The 16,134-nt window shown below is 38.1% G+C and overlaps 1 long non-coding RNA gene across 1 annotated transcript in view; it reads left to right on the forward strand.

Moving 5' to 3' along the window:
* The window catches only part of LOC309821668, a 172,799-nt gene that overhangs the window by 103,450 nt on the left and 53,215 nt on the right, over window positions 1-16,134 (forward strand). The window contains exon 3 of the long non-coding RNA XR_014296652.1: window positions 9,729-9,808. This is a non-coding gene — a long non-coding RNA (uncharacterized lncRNA). The remainder of the gene's footprint in view (window positions 1-9,728; window positions 9,809-16,134) is intronic.

Genomic DNA, 16,134 nt, shown 5'->3' on the forward strand with positions numbered 1-16,134 from the left:
TGCTTGAAGTAGTCTCTTATGATCTTTCTATTTCTGTGGTGTCAGTTGTAATCTCTCCTTTTTCATTTCTAATTTTATTGATTTGAGTCCCTTCCTTTTTTCTTGATGAGTCTGGTTAAAGGTTTATCAATTTTATCTTCTCAAAGAACCAACTTTTAGTTTCATTGATCTTTGCTATTGTTTTCTTCATCTCTATTTCATTTATTTCTGCTCTGATCTTTGTGATTTCTTTCCATCTACTAACTTTAGATTTTGTTTGTTCTTCTTTCTCTAGTTGCTTTAGGTGTAAAGTTAAGTTGTTTGAGATTTTTCTTGTTTCCTGACGTAAGATTGTATTGCTATAAACTTCCTTCTTAGTACTGCTTTTGCTGCATCCCATAGATTTTCGTTTTCATTTGTCTCTAGGTATTTTGGTTTCTTCTTCGATCTTTTTCAGTGATCCATTGGCTGTTTAGTAACATATTGTTTAGCCTCCACTTGTTTGTGTTTTTAACATTTCTTTCCTGTAATGAATTTCTAATCTCATAACTTTGTGGTCAGAAAAGATGCTTGATATGATTTCAATTTTCTTAAATTTACTGAGGCTTGATTTGTGGCCCAATATGGGATCTATCCTGGAGAACGTTCCATGTGCATTTGAGAAGAAAGTGTATTCTGTTGCTTTTGGATGGAATGTCCTTTAGATATCAGTTAAGTCTTTCTGGCCTAATGTGTCATTTAAAGGCTTGTGTTCCCTTATAAATTTTCTGTCTGAATGATCTGTCTATTGGTGTAAGTGGGGTGCTAACATCCCCCACTATTATTGTGTTACTGTTTATTTCCTGCTTTATGGCTGTTAGCATTTGCCTTATCTATTGAGGTGGTCCTATGTTGGGTGCATATATATTTACAATTGTTATATCATCTTCTTGGATTGATCCCTTGATCATTATGTAGTGTCCTTTCTTTTCTCTTGTAACAGTCTTTATTTTAAAGTCTATTTTGTCTGATATGAGTATTGCTACTCCAGCTTTCCTTGATTTCCATTTGCATGGAATATATTTTTCCATCCCCTCACTTTTGGTCACTATGTGTCCCTAGGTCTGAAGTGGGCCTCTTGTAGACAGTATATATACGGGTCTTGTGTTCATATCCATTCAGCCAGTCTGTGTCTTTTGGTTGGAGCATTTAATCCATTTACACTTAAGGTAATTTTCAATATGTATGTTCCTATTGCCATTTTCTTAATTGTTTTGGGGGGATATTTGGTAGGTATTTTTCTTCCCTTCCTCTTTTCTTTTCTTCTCTTGTGGTTTGATGACCATCTTTAGTGTTGTTTTTGGGTTGCTTTTTCTTTTTTGTGTGTGTATCTATTGTAGTTTTTGCATTTGCTGTTCCCATGAGGTTTTGATATAGCAGTCTATATATGTACACAGTTGTCTTAGGTTGCTGGTCTCTGTCCCACCTAGAGAAGTTCCATTAGCATTTGTTTTAAAGCTGGTTTGGTGGTGAATTTTCTTTGCATTAGCTTGTCTATAAAGCTTTTGATTTCTCCATCAAATCTGAATGAGAGCCTTGCTGGGAAGAGTATTCGTGGTTGTTGGTTTCCCCTTTCAGCACTTGAAGTATATCATGACTCTCCCTTCTGGCCTGCAGAGTTTCTGCTGAAAAATCAGCTGATAACGTTTGGGGGTTCCCTTATATGTTAATTGTTGCTTTTCCCTTGTTGATTTTAATATTTTTCTTTGTCTTTAATTTTTGTTAATTTGATTCATATGTGTCTCGGTGTGATCCTCCTTGGATTCATCCTGTATGGGATTCTCTGCACTTCCTGGTCTTGAGTGAGTGTTTCCTTTCTCATGTTGGTGTAGTTTTTGGCTATAATATCTTCAAATATTTTCTCAGGCCCTTTCTCTTTCTCTTCTCCTTCTGTGACCCATATAATGTGAATGTTGTTGCATTTAATATTGTCACAGAAATTTCTGAGACTGTCCTCCTTTCTTTTCATTCTTTTTTCTTTATTCTGTTCTGTGGCAGTGATTTCCACCACTCTGTCTTCCAGCTTACTTATTCCTTCTTCTGCCTCAGTTATTCTGCTATTGATTACTTCTAGTATATTTCTATTTCGGTTATTGTATTGTTCATCTCTGTGTGTTTGTTTTTTAATCTTCTAGCTCCTTGTTAAACATTCCTTGTATCTTCTTGATCATGCCACCATTCTTTTTCTGAGATTTTGGATTATCTTTACTATCATCACTCTGAATTCTTTTTCAGGTAGATTGCCTGTCTCCTCTTCATTTAATTGTTCTTGTGGGTTTTTATCTTGTTCTTCATTTGCAACATATTGGGTTGGCCAAAAACTTCCTTCAGTTTTTAAGTAAAAATGAAAGACAGATTTTTCATTTTCACCAAGAACTTTATTGAACAGTGTATTCACCCTTTTGTTCCACTACCTTCTGCCATTTTTCAGGCAACTTCATAATTCCATCTTCCCAAAACTTTTTATCTTTATGAGCAAAGAACTGTTCCAGGTGCCTTTTACAGTCCTCCAGGGAATTGAAATTTTTTCCATTAAGAGAATTTTGTAAAGACTGAAATAATTGGAAATATGAAGATGCAATGTCTGGTGAATACAGGCAGAGTAATCAGAACTTCCCAGCCAAGGTGTAACAGTTTTTGCCTGCTCATCAAAGAAACATGCAGTCTTGCGTTATCCTGATGGAAGGTTATGAATTTTCTCTTGACTAATTCTGGACGCTTTTCATCGAGTGCCACTTTCAGTTGGTCTAATTGGGAGCAATACTTGTTGGAATTAATCATTTGGTTTTCCAGAAGGAGCTCATAATAGAGGACTCCCTTCCAATCCCACCATATACACAACATGACCTTCTTTGGATGAAGACAGGGCTTTGGTGTGATTGATGGTGGTTCATTTTATTTGCTCTATGATCTCTTCCATTCCACATTATCGTAGAGTACCCACTTTTCATCGCCCATCACAATTTGTTTTTACCTTTCTTGAAATAATAAAGCATAATATGCCAAAAATGTTGATTTTTTTCCTTCCATCTTCAATAGTAAAATGGCTACACAAAAATTCACCAATTTTGATAATGTTTTTAAAAATGCACAATGATATGACAGCTGTCACAATATAATCTAACAAAATTATTTTGAATGAAGTTAAAGACAACTAAGCGCTACTAGAACCATCTGACAGGGGAAAAAAATGAACCTTTTGGCCAACCCAATATTTCTGTGTTGTCTCATTTTGTCTGACTTTCTGTGTTTGTGGTCTCCTTTCTACAGGCTACAGGATTGTAGTTCCTCTTGCTTCTGGTGTCTGCCCCCTGGTGGGTGAGATTGTTCCAGAGGCTTGTTCAGGTTGCCTGTTTGGAGGGACTGGTGCCTGCAGTCTGGTCGGTGGAGCTGGGTCTTGTTGATCTGATGGCTAGGGCCATGTCAAGGCTGTGTTTTGAGGTGGCTGTGAGCTCAGTACGACTTTAGGCAGCCTTTCTTCTGTGTTCCTATCTTGGTGGTTGTTTGGCCTGAGGCCTTCCAGCAGTGGAGTCTGCAGTTTTTTGGATGAAGCTGGGTCTTGGTGCTGAAATGTGGACCTCCGGGAGAGCTCACTCTGGTCAATATTCCCTGGGTCTTCAGCTGCCAGTGTCCTTGCCCTCACAGTGAGCTCTAGTTGACCTTCACCTTCCCAGGATGCACTCCAAGACCCCTAGGTAGGTGGAACCCAGGTTCCTGTGGAGGTACTGCTTCATGCTGGGTCCCAGTGTACATGAGACCTCGTGTGTGCCCTCCAAGAGTGCAGTCTCTGTTCTCCCAACCCTGTGGATCTTCTGCACTCCATCCCTGCTGGCCTTCATGGCTAAATGCTCTGGAGGTTCTCCCGCCAATGCCAGACCCTCAGAGGGTCTTCAAGGGCCATTTTATGTGGGAATGTCCCTGTGTAGCCTACGTGAGTTTAATATTTTTTGGTGCAAGGGTTGTTTTCAGTATACATGTCTGCTATCTCTTTCCTTAGTGTATCGTGGCCTTTATCCTCTTTATAGGAGGTGTGATGACCAGAGCCTGCACTGGCTATTGAGCAGGGCCTCCCCTTTTCTCTGTGGTTGTTACTGCCCTGTCAGAGGTGGGGTATCCTCCCTAGTTGTTGGAGTAGAGGCCCCCAGATATGTTTCTAGCTGTGTTTCTGATCTGTGGTGCAAGGTAGGTGGGATTGGAGCACTCCCACTGGGAGAGAAGACAATGAGTATTCCTCCTCTGGAGCCGTTCACCTGTGGGTGTGCTCTGTTGTGTCACCTTTCACCCATTGTGTGTGCTTTCAGATTACGTTGTTGTTGACACTGCTCTCGGGCCCACCTTAACTGTGGGTATGCTGGCAATTGGCCCTGGTGTCTCTCAGACGTTATTTTCACGAGGGCACCAGCATAGATCCACTGAATTCAGGTCCCAGGAGTGCAATAATTATGGATCTGGACCTGCCGTTGACGCTATGGGGCAGCTCAGGCTCTGGCCTGGCCCAACCCCCATGTGTATGTGCCCATAAAGTCTACAGCTGCTAAAGTTAGACCAGTCTTGGCTGTGGGAGCACTTGTCCATTCAGATGTTCTGTATGCACTGAGTTTACAAAGCCGGTTGCGGGGGTGTCAGTGCATGGTCTGCACAGCTGCAAGGAGAGATTTCAGCTTTTCTTCCTTAGTTGCATGGCCCCTGGGGCTCAGTTGTGGTTTCAGCCCCACCACTGCGTGTGGGCCACCCACAGGTGTCTGTTCCCGAGGCTGCCCAGGATCACATGAGACCACCCTGGTGAAGAAGGGGTACAGAGGTAGCAGCGGCCTTGGCCGTGGGAGCCCCAGTGGGGATGGGGCATGCAAGGTAGCTGGCAGCCATGGGCATGAGAGAGGCAGCCCTGGTGGGGACACTTCCTAGTGCCCAGTTGCAGGCACGAGAGAGCTGGCCCCAGAAGGGGCCCTTCCTAGTGCCTGGGGAGGCAGGGGCCGGTGCATGGGGAGAGAAGCTGCAGTGGTGGCCCCATCCCTTGCATGACACTCAGCAACGGTGCTTCACTTCTGTGGTGGTCCGAGTTTCCTCCACAGGCATTCCCAGTAGCTGATTTCCTCACTCCAGTCCCCTCAGGCTGTCTCCTCACAGCCAACAGCAGTCCTCTCCCTTAGGTCTGCCCTCCAAACCCCACATTCCAGCACCCAGGATGAATACTACTTGTTGAGTTTTGTTTGAATTAATTGTACTGCTCTATTTTCTTTGAAATATTTAATGATTTAAATTTTCTACTTCTGTGAACCAGTGTTCTTGATGAGCCAAAAAAAGTGACAGTTTATCTTTTTTTATAAATTTATTTATTTTTGGCTGCATTGGGTCTTTGTTGCTGCATGCGGGCTTTCTCTAGTTATGGTGTGCAGCTTCTCATTGTAGTGGCTTCTCTTTTTGCGGATCATGGGTTTCTCTCTAGTTGTGGCATGTGGGTTTTCTCTCTCTAGGTTGTGGCACGCAGGCTCCAGGGCACGTGGGCTCTGTAGTTTGCGGCATGCAGGCACTCTAGTTGAGGCGCACAAGCTCAGTAGTTGTGGCACAGGTTTAGTTGTGGGATCTTAGTTCCCTGACCCGGGATCGAACCCACATCCCCTGCATTGTAAGGTGGACTCTTTACCACTGGACCACCAGGGAAGTCCCTAATTATTTCTTTTTATTGGATGGAATAATTAAAATTTACTCTCTTACCAAGCTTGATGATTATAATACATCACTACACTGTGCTGATTTATTGGGTTGGCCAAAAAATTCATTTGGGTTTTTCTGTAAGATGCTATGGAAAAACTGTATGAACTCTTTGGCCAACCCAGTAGATCTCTAGGATTTATTTACTACTCATTGCAAGTTTGTACCTTTAAACAGTGTTTTTCCTATCCTTCCACTCCCACCCTCCTACCTCCTGGTAACCACCATTTTACTCTCTCTTTTTACAAGTTTGGCTGTTTTAGATTCCACGTATAAGTGATACCATACAGTATTTGTCTATCTCTGTCTGACTTATCTCACTTAGCATAGTGTCCTCAAGGTCCATCCATGTTGGTGCAAATGGCAGGATGTCCTTCTTTATCATGGCTCAATAATATTTCTCCATGTGCCTGTGTGTGTGTATACATACCACGTCTTTTTTTATCCACTCATCCATTGATGGTCACTTAAGTTGTTTCCATATTTTGGCTAATTTGAATTATGCTGCAGTAAATGGGAGTGCATATATTCCATCTATATTCCATTTCCATTTCCTTTGCTGGACCATATGGTAAATCTATTTTTAATTTTTTGAGGACTATCCATATTGTTTTCTATAGTGGCTGCACCAGTTTACATTCCCACCAACAGTGTTCAAGTTTTCTCTTTTCTCCATGCCCTTGCAACACTTGTTATTTCTTGTCTTTTTGATGATAGCTATTCTAACAGTTGTGAGGTGGTATCTCAATGTGGCTTTGATTTGCATTTCCCTGATGATTAGTTCTGTTGAGCATCTTTTCATGTACCTCTTGGCCATTTGGATGTCTTCTTTGGAGAAATGTCTCTTTACTTTCTCTACTCATTTTTAAATTGGATTCTTTTATTTTTTGTCTGTTTGTTTTTAAGTTGTATGAGTTCTTGATATATTTTGGATGTTAACTCCTTATCCAATATATGGTTTGCAACTTTTTTTCCCATTCCATGGGTTACCTTTTCATTTTGTTGTTTCTTCTGCTGTGTAGAGCTTTTAAGTCGATGCAGTCCCTTTTGTTAATTTTTACTTTTTATGTTTGTGCTTCTGGTGACATATACAAAAAGTCATTGATGAGAACAATGTTAAGTAATTCTTCTCTATGTTCTAGGACTATTATGGCCTCAGGTCTTATGTTTAAGTCTTTGATGCACTTTGAGTTAATTTTTGTGAGTAATATAAGATAGGGATCAAATTTCATTGTTCTGCATGTATTTACCCAGTTTTCCCAGCACCATTTGTTGAAGAGACTGTCCTTTCACCATTGGATGTTCTTGACTCTCTTGTAAAATATTAATTTTTTGTGTATTTGGGGGTTTAATTGTTGCTTCTCTATTCATATTCCATTGGTTTATGTGTCAATTTTTATGCCAGTACCATACTGTTTTAATTACTATAGCTTTGTAGTATTGTTTGAAATCAGGATGTATAATACCTTTGTCTTTATTCTTCTTGCTCAGAATTGTTTTGGCTATTTGGGGTCTTTTGTGGTTCCATACAAATTTTAGACTTTTTTAAAATTTCTGTGAAGAAGGCCACTGGAATTTTGGTAAAGATTGTGTGAATCTATAGAGGGCTTTCAGTAGTATGGACATTTTAATAATATGAATTCTTTCAATCCATGGACATGGGATGTCTTTTCATTTTTTTGTGTGTCATCTTTGATTTCTTTCAATAAAGTCTTGTGGTTTTCATTTTACAGATCTTTCACTTCCTTGGTTAAATTTATTCCTAGGTAATTTTATTGTAAATAAGATAGTTTCTTTAAATTTTTCAAAAGATTCATTATTAGTGTATAGAAATACAGTAATTTCTGTATGTTGATTTTACATCCTCCAACTTTAATGAATTCACTGATCAATTCCAATAATTTTTTGGTTGTGTCTTTGGAATTTTTTATATACAAAATCATATCATCTGATAAAAATGTCAGTTTTACTTCTACCTTTCCAATCTGGATGCATTTTATTTCTTTATCTTGCCTAATTGCTCTAGCTAGGACTTCCAGTACTATATTGAATAAGAGGGGTGAGAGTGTGCATTCTTGTTTTGTTCCTGATCTTAGAGGAAAAGCTTTCAATATTTCTCCACTAAGGATGTGATCTGTGGGTTTGTTGTATATGACCTTTGTTATGTTTAGGTATGTTTCTTCTATACCTTATACGTTTTTCTGCACCTACTGGGGTGATCATGCAATTTTTATCTTTTATTCTATTAATGTAATGTATTATATGTATTGAATTGTGTATGTTGAAACATACTTGCATCCCAAGGATAAATCCCATTTGGTCATGATGTATAATACTTTTAATGTGTTCTTGAATTTAGTTTGCTAATGTTTTGTTGAAAAATTCTACATCTATTTTTATCAGGGACATTGATCTATAGTTTTTATTTCTATTGTTTGATTTTGGTAGTGTTCTTATCTGGTTTTGGTATGAGTAATGCTGAATTATAGAATGAGTTGGGAAATGTTCTCTTTTCTTCAATTTTTTGGAAGAGTTTGAGAAGCATTGGCATTAATTCTTCTTTAAATGTTTGATAGAATTCACCCGTGAAGTCATCTGGTCTTGGGGTTTTCTGTGTTGGCAGATTTTTGATTACTCATTTAACATCTTAGTACTCATTATTGGTCTGTTCAGATTTTCTATTTCTCCCTGATCTAGTCTTGGTGGGTTGTGTGCTTCTAGGAATAGATAACATTTTTCCCCTAGGTTATCTAATTTATTGGTATATAATTGTTAATAGTACAGGCATACCTCATTTTATTGCCCTTTGCTTTATTGCACTTTCCAGATATTACATTTTTTTTACAAATTGAATGTTTGTGGCAACCCTGAGTCAAGCAAGTTATGTCAGTGCCATTTTTTGCAACAGCATGTGCTCACTTCATGTTTCTTTGTCACATTTTGATAATTCTCACAATATTTCCAACTTTTAATTATTATTATCTTTGTTATGGTGATCTGTAATCAGTGATCTTTTGATGTTACTATCTTAAAAAGATTAAGATTTATTACTAAAGTATTTTTTAGCAATAGAGTTTTTTAGCAATAAAGTATTTTTAATTAAGGTATACACATTTTTCAGACACAATGCTATTGCACATTTAATAAACTACAGTATAGTGTAAACATAACTTTTATATGCACTGGAAAACCAAAAAAATTATGTGACTCACTTTATTGTAATAATTGCTTTATTGGAATGTTCTGAAACTGAACCTGTAATATCTCTGAGGTATGCCTGTAGTCCCTTATGTCCCTATGTATTTATGTAGTATCAGTTGTACTTTTCTCCTTAATTTCTATTTTTATTTATTTGAGCATTCTTTTTTTCTTGGTGAGTCTAGCTAAAGGTTTCTCAATTTTGTTTACCTTTTTGAAAAACAAGCTCTTTGTTTCATTGATCCTTTTTATTGTTTTTCTCATTTCTAGTTCATTTATTTCCATTCTGATCTTTATTATTTCCTTCCTTCTGCTAAATTTGGGCTTACGTTATTCCTCTTTTTTTACTTCCTTGAGGTATAAAGTTAAGTTGTTTACTTGAGATCTTTCTTGTTTCTTGATGTTGGCATTTATTGCCATGAACTCCCCTCTTAGAACTGCTTTTGAAGCATCTCATAGGATTTGGTAAGTTGTGTTTCCATTCTTATTTGTTTCAAGAGATTTTTTTAAATTTCCATTTTTATTTTTTGTTTAACCATTGGTAGTTCAGAAATATGTTGTTTAGTTTCCACGTATTTATAGACTGTCCAGCTTTCATTTTGTTTTTGATTTTTTGTTTCATACCATTGTGGTCAGAAAAGATAGTTGGTATTATTTCAATCTTTTAAAATTTGCTAAGACTTGATCTGTTCCCTATCAGATGGTCAAGCCACTTGAGAATGTTCTATATATGTCTGCTAAGTCTCTTTGGTCTAAAGCATGGTTCAATTCCAATATTTCCTTTTTGATTTTCTTTCCAGGTGATCTATCCATTGCTGGCAGTGGGGTGTTGAAATCTCCTACTATTACTGCATTGCTCTCTAATTCTTCCTTCAGATCTGTAAGTATTTGCTTAATACATTTAGGTGCTCCAATGTTGTGTGTGTATATGTTTATGATTGTTATAGCTTCTAGATGTATTGAATCCTTTATCATTATATAATGACCGTTGTCTTTAGTTACCATTTTTGGCTTCAAGTCTATTTTATCTGACATAGGTATGGTTATAACCACTTTATTTTGGTTTCCACTTGCATGAAATACCTTCTTCTATCCTATACTTTGAGCCTATGTGTGTCTTTAGAGCTGAAATGTGTTTCTTCTAAGTAGCAGACATCTCTGTAACTAAGCTTTTATGACTTTTTTGCTTCTTACAACTCAACAGACTGGCCATTAGAAACCTTTCTTTTGTATTCCAGAAGGTGGTGCTATACCTCAGTTTTGTACTTTCTCCCTTGCCTATTATCTGATCACCCTATGCGTCTACTCCAGTTCCCTCTTAAGGATGCACTTGAGAGCTTGCAGAAGGAGCCGGCAACAGAGTGCAGTGGTGGGGAGATGTGGGTTTAACACTTGGTGATTTGGGGCTACCCAGAGGCTGGTAGGGAGATCCTTGAGTGCGATACTCCCAGAGGTTGGTGGGTAGACTTCCTGCTGAAGTCCTGAAGCAGACCGCAGGAAATATATTCCTTTAATGCCCTTCGATATTCTTATCGGCTTCCTTCTCTTTCTCCTCCTTCCCCCCAGTCATGGAATTTCCTCGGAAATCAAGAACTGCTGGAAACAAGCAGGTTTCTCCAGATGTAACCCACACACCTGGGGTGGCTGGGCAATCACTCACAACTTTTGCTTCCCACCTCCTCTGCAGGAGGGGTCACCACTACAGCAGCCAAAAGTTTAGCCCCTTGCAGTGTTGCCCTGGTAGCAGGGTGGTGTGTTACTCCCTCTCCTCTGTGTCCAAACTGACCTCTCTCTTGATTCATTAGGGTGATAGAATCTCGCCTCTGGCAGGCTATACTTTTATAAATTCTCTCTTGCCCAGAGGTATCTGCCCAGTTTTATGCTCTCCAATTTTTTTTTTTTTCCTAATCAAGCCCAGTTTGGGGTGGGGGGTGGAGCAGTTTCACTGAATCCCTTGGATCCACAGCCCTTACAAAGTTCTTGTTTAGCTTTGGATGCTTTTGTGGGCTAGGAACCTCCTAGGTCCCTTGGTGTAAAATGCAGAGGCACTTTGGTTATGGATATCTAATTAGTTGTTTAAAAAAGGGAGAGCAAAGAAGAGAAATGACTTAGACCACCATGAAGCTGACATCATTCCTAATAAATCCTCCAATTTTATAATTCATGGTTTAGAAAAAAAAATTTCTGGTAGATGTCATCTTCTGGAGAAGTCAAGATCACATAGACAATGTACATTATCTTTTTTAGTAAATCTGTAAAATATGATTTTGACTTACTTAATTTATAATTAACAGATTTTTGAAATGAGATTTCTATACTTCATTCAATACAGTAAGAAAACTCTTGGTTTCTGTTTTATAAATGAGGGAAGACAAAGAATATTATGAACCATAAATGAATGTCTACTGTATGTTGACAGATAGGGTATATTTATTGTCAGAAAGCTTTGGCAAGTGCTCAGAATTCTGAAAAAAAAAATTATACTCCTGACCTAAGGTAAGTAGGACGAGCAGTAAATAAGAAAATGTACAGTATATATGTGTTTATGGTAAACTCCCCTCTGCCATACACATACAATTAAAATTAAAAGTCACACCTTCTGGCCTATAAATTCCTGCTGAAAGCTAAGCTTATAATCTTATGGGGGTTCCCTTGTATATAACAAGTTGTTTTATCTCTTGCTGATTTTAAGATTCTCCCCTTAAATTTGACATTTTAATTATAATGTGTCTTGGTGTGGGTTTCTTTGGATTCATCTTTTTTGGAACTCTCTGTCCTTCCTGGATCTGAATGCCTTTTTCCTTCTCCCTGTTAGGGAAGTTGTCAGCTGTTTTATCTTGAAATAAGTTTTCTGCTACTTTCATTCTCTCTTTTCCTCTGGGACACCTGTAATGTGGATGTTAATCCATCTGATATTGTCATGTTATTTCCTTAATCTATCTGTGCTTTTGCATTTTTTTTCCTTTTCTTTTACCTGCTCTGGGTGAGTTCCGATGCCCTGTCTTCAAGTTCATTGATCCTCACTTCTGCTTTGTCTGGTCTGCTATTGAACCCCTCTATTGTGTTTTTCAGTTCATTAACTGTATTCTTTAGCTCTGTGACTTCTATTTGCTATTTTCTTATATTTTCTATCTCTTTGCTTAAGTTCTCATTGTGGTCATCTGTTCTTTTCCATAGGTAGTGAACATCTTGTTGACCATTACTTTGAACTTTTTATCGGGTAAATTACTTATCCCTGCTTCATTCATCCCCCCTCCCCCATGCCTGGGTTTCATCTCTTTCTTTCCCTTAGGACACATTCCTCTGTTTCTTTATTTCCTTTGAATCTCTATATTGGTTTTTATGCATTAGATAAAACAGCTGCGTCTCCCAGTCTTGAAAGAGTGGCTTTGTGTAGGAGATGAATCTTATTGTTCTATCCTGCCCTCGCTCTTATTTTTCTCTCAGACTTGTGTGATTGCCAATGCAGTCTATTTTATTTTTAATGGCTCTCACTAGTTGTGGTTGTGCAAGACTTGTCATTGTCCCAGAGGGGAGGATCTCATTCAGCACCTAGATTCAGGCTGATAGGAAGCCCGGCAACAGCTATTAAGGTATGCAAATATATACAAACCTGAGGGGCAGCAAGTATAAGTATCACTACCAGTGTCATGCAATCAAGGGTGTTGCCTGGTTACCAGTGACAAAAATTGGGCCTCCTTTCCAGGAGATACACATGAGTTGTAGCAAAGCAGAAGTAGAGTGCAAGGATGGCTTCCACTACTCTATGTTACCTGAAAGTAGCTCCAAAGACCTCTAGATGTGTGCCACACTTGAAGCCTGTGCCTCAGGCTGAAACTCCAGAACAAGCACAGAAAGACTTTGGGTGTGTAGAACTGTCTCTCTGATCGTTACAGTCCCATGGGACCCAGGAACACAGGCTCCCCTGGCAACCAGAGCCAGGTATTCATGTGGCATCACTTGGGTGGCAGCCACAGAAACCAGGGCATCAGACACTGTACACATTCTCCTCTGGGAAGTACAGTTGCTCTGGAGCATGACAGAGAATGCAAAGACAGTGCCCACTCTACAAGGTCCCTGGAAAGGACTGTATTAGCTCTTATCTGTATGTTCAATTAGAACACGTCCCTCAGGCTACAGCTGTGATGTTAAGCTAAGAAAGACTGAACTCCTGGGTCCATTGCCTCTTGCTGTGCCTTGTGGGCAGTAGCCATTTTTTTAAAGTGTTTTAAGTTTTTACTTTATTACAGGCTTTTCTATTTTTAATCATTACATATGTTTTCAACATTTCATGTTTCTGCTCCATTGTATTCCATTATGATTCTCATCTGTCCACCATAACTTCAAGTCATATCTAGTATTTTCTATTTTTAAAATTTTTTTATTTTATATTGCAGCAGAGTTGATTAGCAATGTTGTGTTAGTTTCAGGTGTACAGCACAGTGATTCACTTATACATGTATATATTGTTTTTCAAATTCTTTTCCCATTTAGGTTATTACAGAATATTGAGCAGAATTCCCTGTGCTATACAGTAGGTCCTTGTTGGTTATCTATTTTAAATATAGCAGTGTGTACATGTCAATTCCAAATTCCTAATCTATCCCTCCTTCTCACCCTTCCCCCTGGTAACCCTACGTTCCTTTTCTAAGTCTGTGAGTCTGTTTCTGTTTTGTAAATAAGTTCATTAGTATCATTTTTTAAATTTTAATTTAATTTAATTTTTAAATTTTATCATATGTAAGTCTGTCTGACTTACTTCACTTGGTATGATAATCTCCAGGTCCACCCATGTTGCTGCAAATGGCATTATTTCATTCTTTTTAATGGCTGAGTAGTATTCCATTGTATATATGTACCACATCGTTATCCATTCTTCTGTTGATGGACATTTAGGTTGCTTCCATGTCCCGGATATTCCAAATAGTGCTGCAATGAACATTGGGATGCATGTATCCATTCAAACCATGTTTTTCTCCAGGTATATGCCCAGGAGTGGGGTTGCTGGATCATATGGTAGCTTTATTTTTAGCTTTTTAAGAAACATCCATATTGTTCTCCATAGTGGCTGTACCAATTTACATTCCCACCAACAGTGTAAGAGGGTTCCCTTTTCTCCACACCCTCTCCAGCATTTATTATTTGTAGATTTTTTGATGATGAACATTCTGACTGTTGTGAGGTGATATCTCATTGTAGTTATGATTGCATTTCTCTAATAATTAGTGATGTTGAGCATCTTTTCATGTGCCTCTTGGCCATCTGTATGTCTTCTTTGGAGAAATGTCTATTTAGGTCTTCTGCCCATTTTTTGGTTGGGTTGTTTGTTTTTTTGATATTAACCCACATGAGCTGTTTATAAATTTTGGAGATTAATCCCTTGTAGGTTGCATTGTCTGCAAATATTTTCTCCCATTCTGTGGGTTGTGTTTTCATTTTGTCTATGGTTTCCTTTGCTTTTCAGAAGCTTTTGAGTTTAATTAGGTCCCATTTGTTTATTTTTGTTTTTATTTCCATTATCCTGGAAGATGGCTTGAAAAGATCTTGCGATTTATATCATGGAGTGTTCTCCTACATTTTCCTCTAAGACTTTTATAGTAGTCAGTCTTACCTTTAGGTCTTTAATCCATTTTGCATTTATTTTTGTGTATGGTGTTAGGAAGTATTCTAATTTCATTCTTTTACATGTAGCTTTCCAGTTTTCCCAGCGCCACTTATTGAAGAGGCTGTCTTTTCGCCACTGAATATCCTTGCCTCCTTTGTCATGGATTAGGTGACCATAGGTGCATGGGTTTATCTCTGGACTTTCTATCCTGTTCCATTGATCTATATTTCTGTTTTTGTGCCAGTACTATACTGTTTTGGTTACTGTGGCTTTGTAGTATAATCTGAAGTGAGGGAGCCTGATTCCTCCAGCTCCATTTTTTTTTTTTCCCCTCAAGATTGCTTTGGTTATTTGGAGTCTTTTGTATCTCCATACAAATTTTAAGATTTTTTTGTTCTAGTTCTGTGAAAAATGCCATTGGTAATTTGATAGGGATTGCATTGAATCTGTAGGTTGCCTTGGGTAGTATAGTCACTTTGACAGTATTGATTCTTGCAATCCAAGTACATGGTATATCTTTTCATCTATTTGTATCATCTTTGATTTCTTTGATCAGTGCCTCATAGTTTTCAGAGTACAGGTCTTTTGTCTCCTTAGGTAGATTTATTCCTAGGTATTTTACTCTTTTTGATGCGATGGTAAATGGAATTCTTTCTTTCATCTCTCTTTCTGATCTTTTGCTGTTAGTGTATAGAAGTGCAACAGATTTCTGTGTATTAATTCTGTATCCTGCAACTTTACCAAATTCATTGATGAGCTCTAGTTGTTTTCTGGTAGCATCTTTAGGATTTTTCATGTGTAGTATCATGCCATCTACAAACAGTGACAGTTTTACTTCTTCTTTTCCAATTTGGATTTCTTTTATTTTTTTCTTCTCTGATTGTCATGGCTGGGACTTCCAAAACTATGTTGGATAAAAGAGGTGACAGTGGACATCCTTGTCTTGTTCCTGATCTTAGAGGAAATGCTTTCAGCTTTTCACCATTGAGAATGATAACAGCTATAGGTTTGTCATATATAGCCTTTATTATGTTGAGGTAGGTTCCCTCTATGCCCACTTTCTGGAGAATTTTTATCATAAATGGGTGTTGAATTTTGTCAAAAGCTCTTTCTGCATCTATTGAGATGATCATATGGTTTTTATTCTTCAGTTGTTGATGTGGTGTATCACGCTGATTGATTTGCGGATATTGAAAATTCCTTGCATCCCTGGGATTAAATCCCACTTGATCATGGTGTATGATCCTTTTAATGTATTGTTGGATTTGGATTGCTAGTATTTTGTTGAGGATTTTTGCATCTTTGCTCATCAGTGATATTGGTCTGTAATTTTTTGTGTGTGTGTGGTGTTTTTGTCTGGTTTTGGTATCAGCGTGATGGTGGCCTTATAGAATGAGTTTGGGAGTTTTCCTTCCTCTGCAATGTTTTGGAAGAGTTTCAGAAGGATAGGTGTTAACTCTTCTCTAAGTGTTTGATAGAATTTGCTTGTGAATCCATTTGGTCCTGGGCTTTTGTTTTCTGGGATTTTTTAATTCACAGTTTCAATTTCGGTACTTGTGATTGGTCTGTCCATATTTTTCTATTTCTTCCTGGTTCAGTCT

The sequence above is a fragment of the Grampus griseus genome, assembly GCF_964374135.1.
Source record: "Grampus griseus genome assembly, chromosome: 4".
NCBI classification, from domain to species: Eukaryota; Metazoa; Chordata; class Mammalia; order Artiodactyla; family Delphinidae; genus Grampus; species Grampus griseus.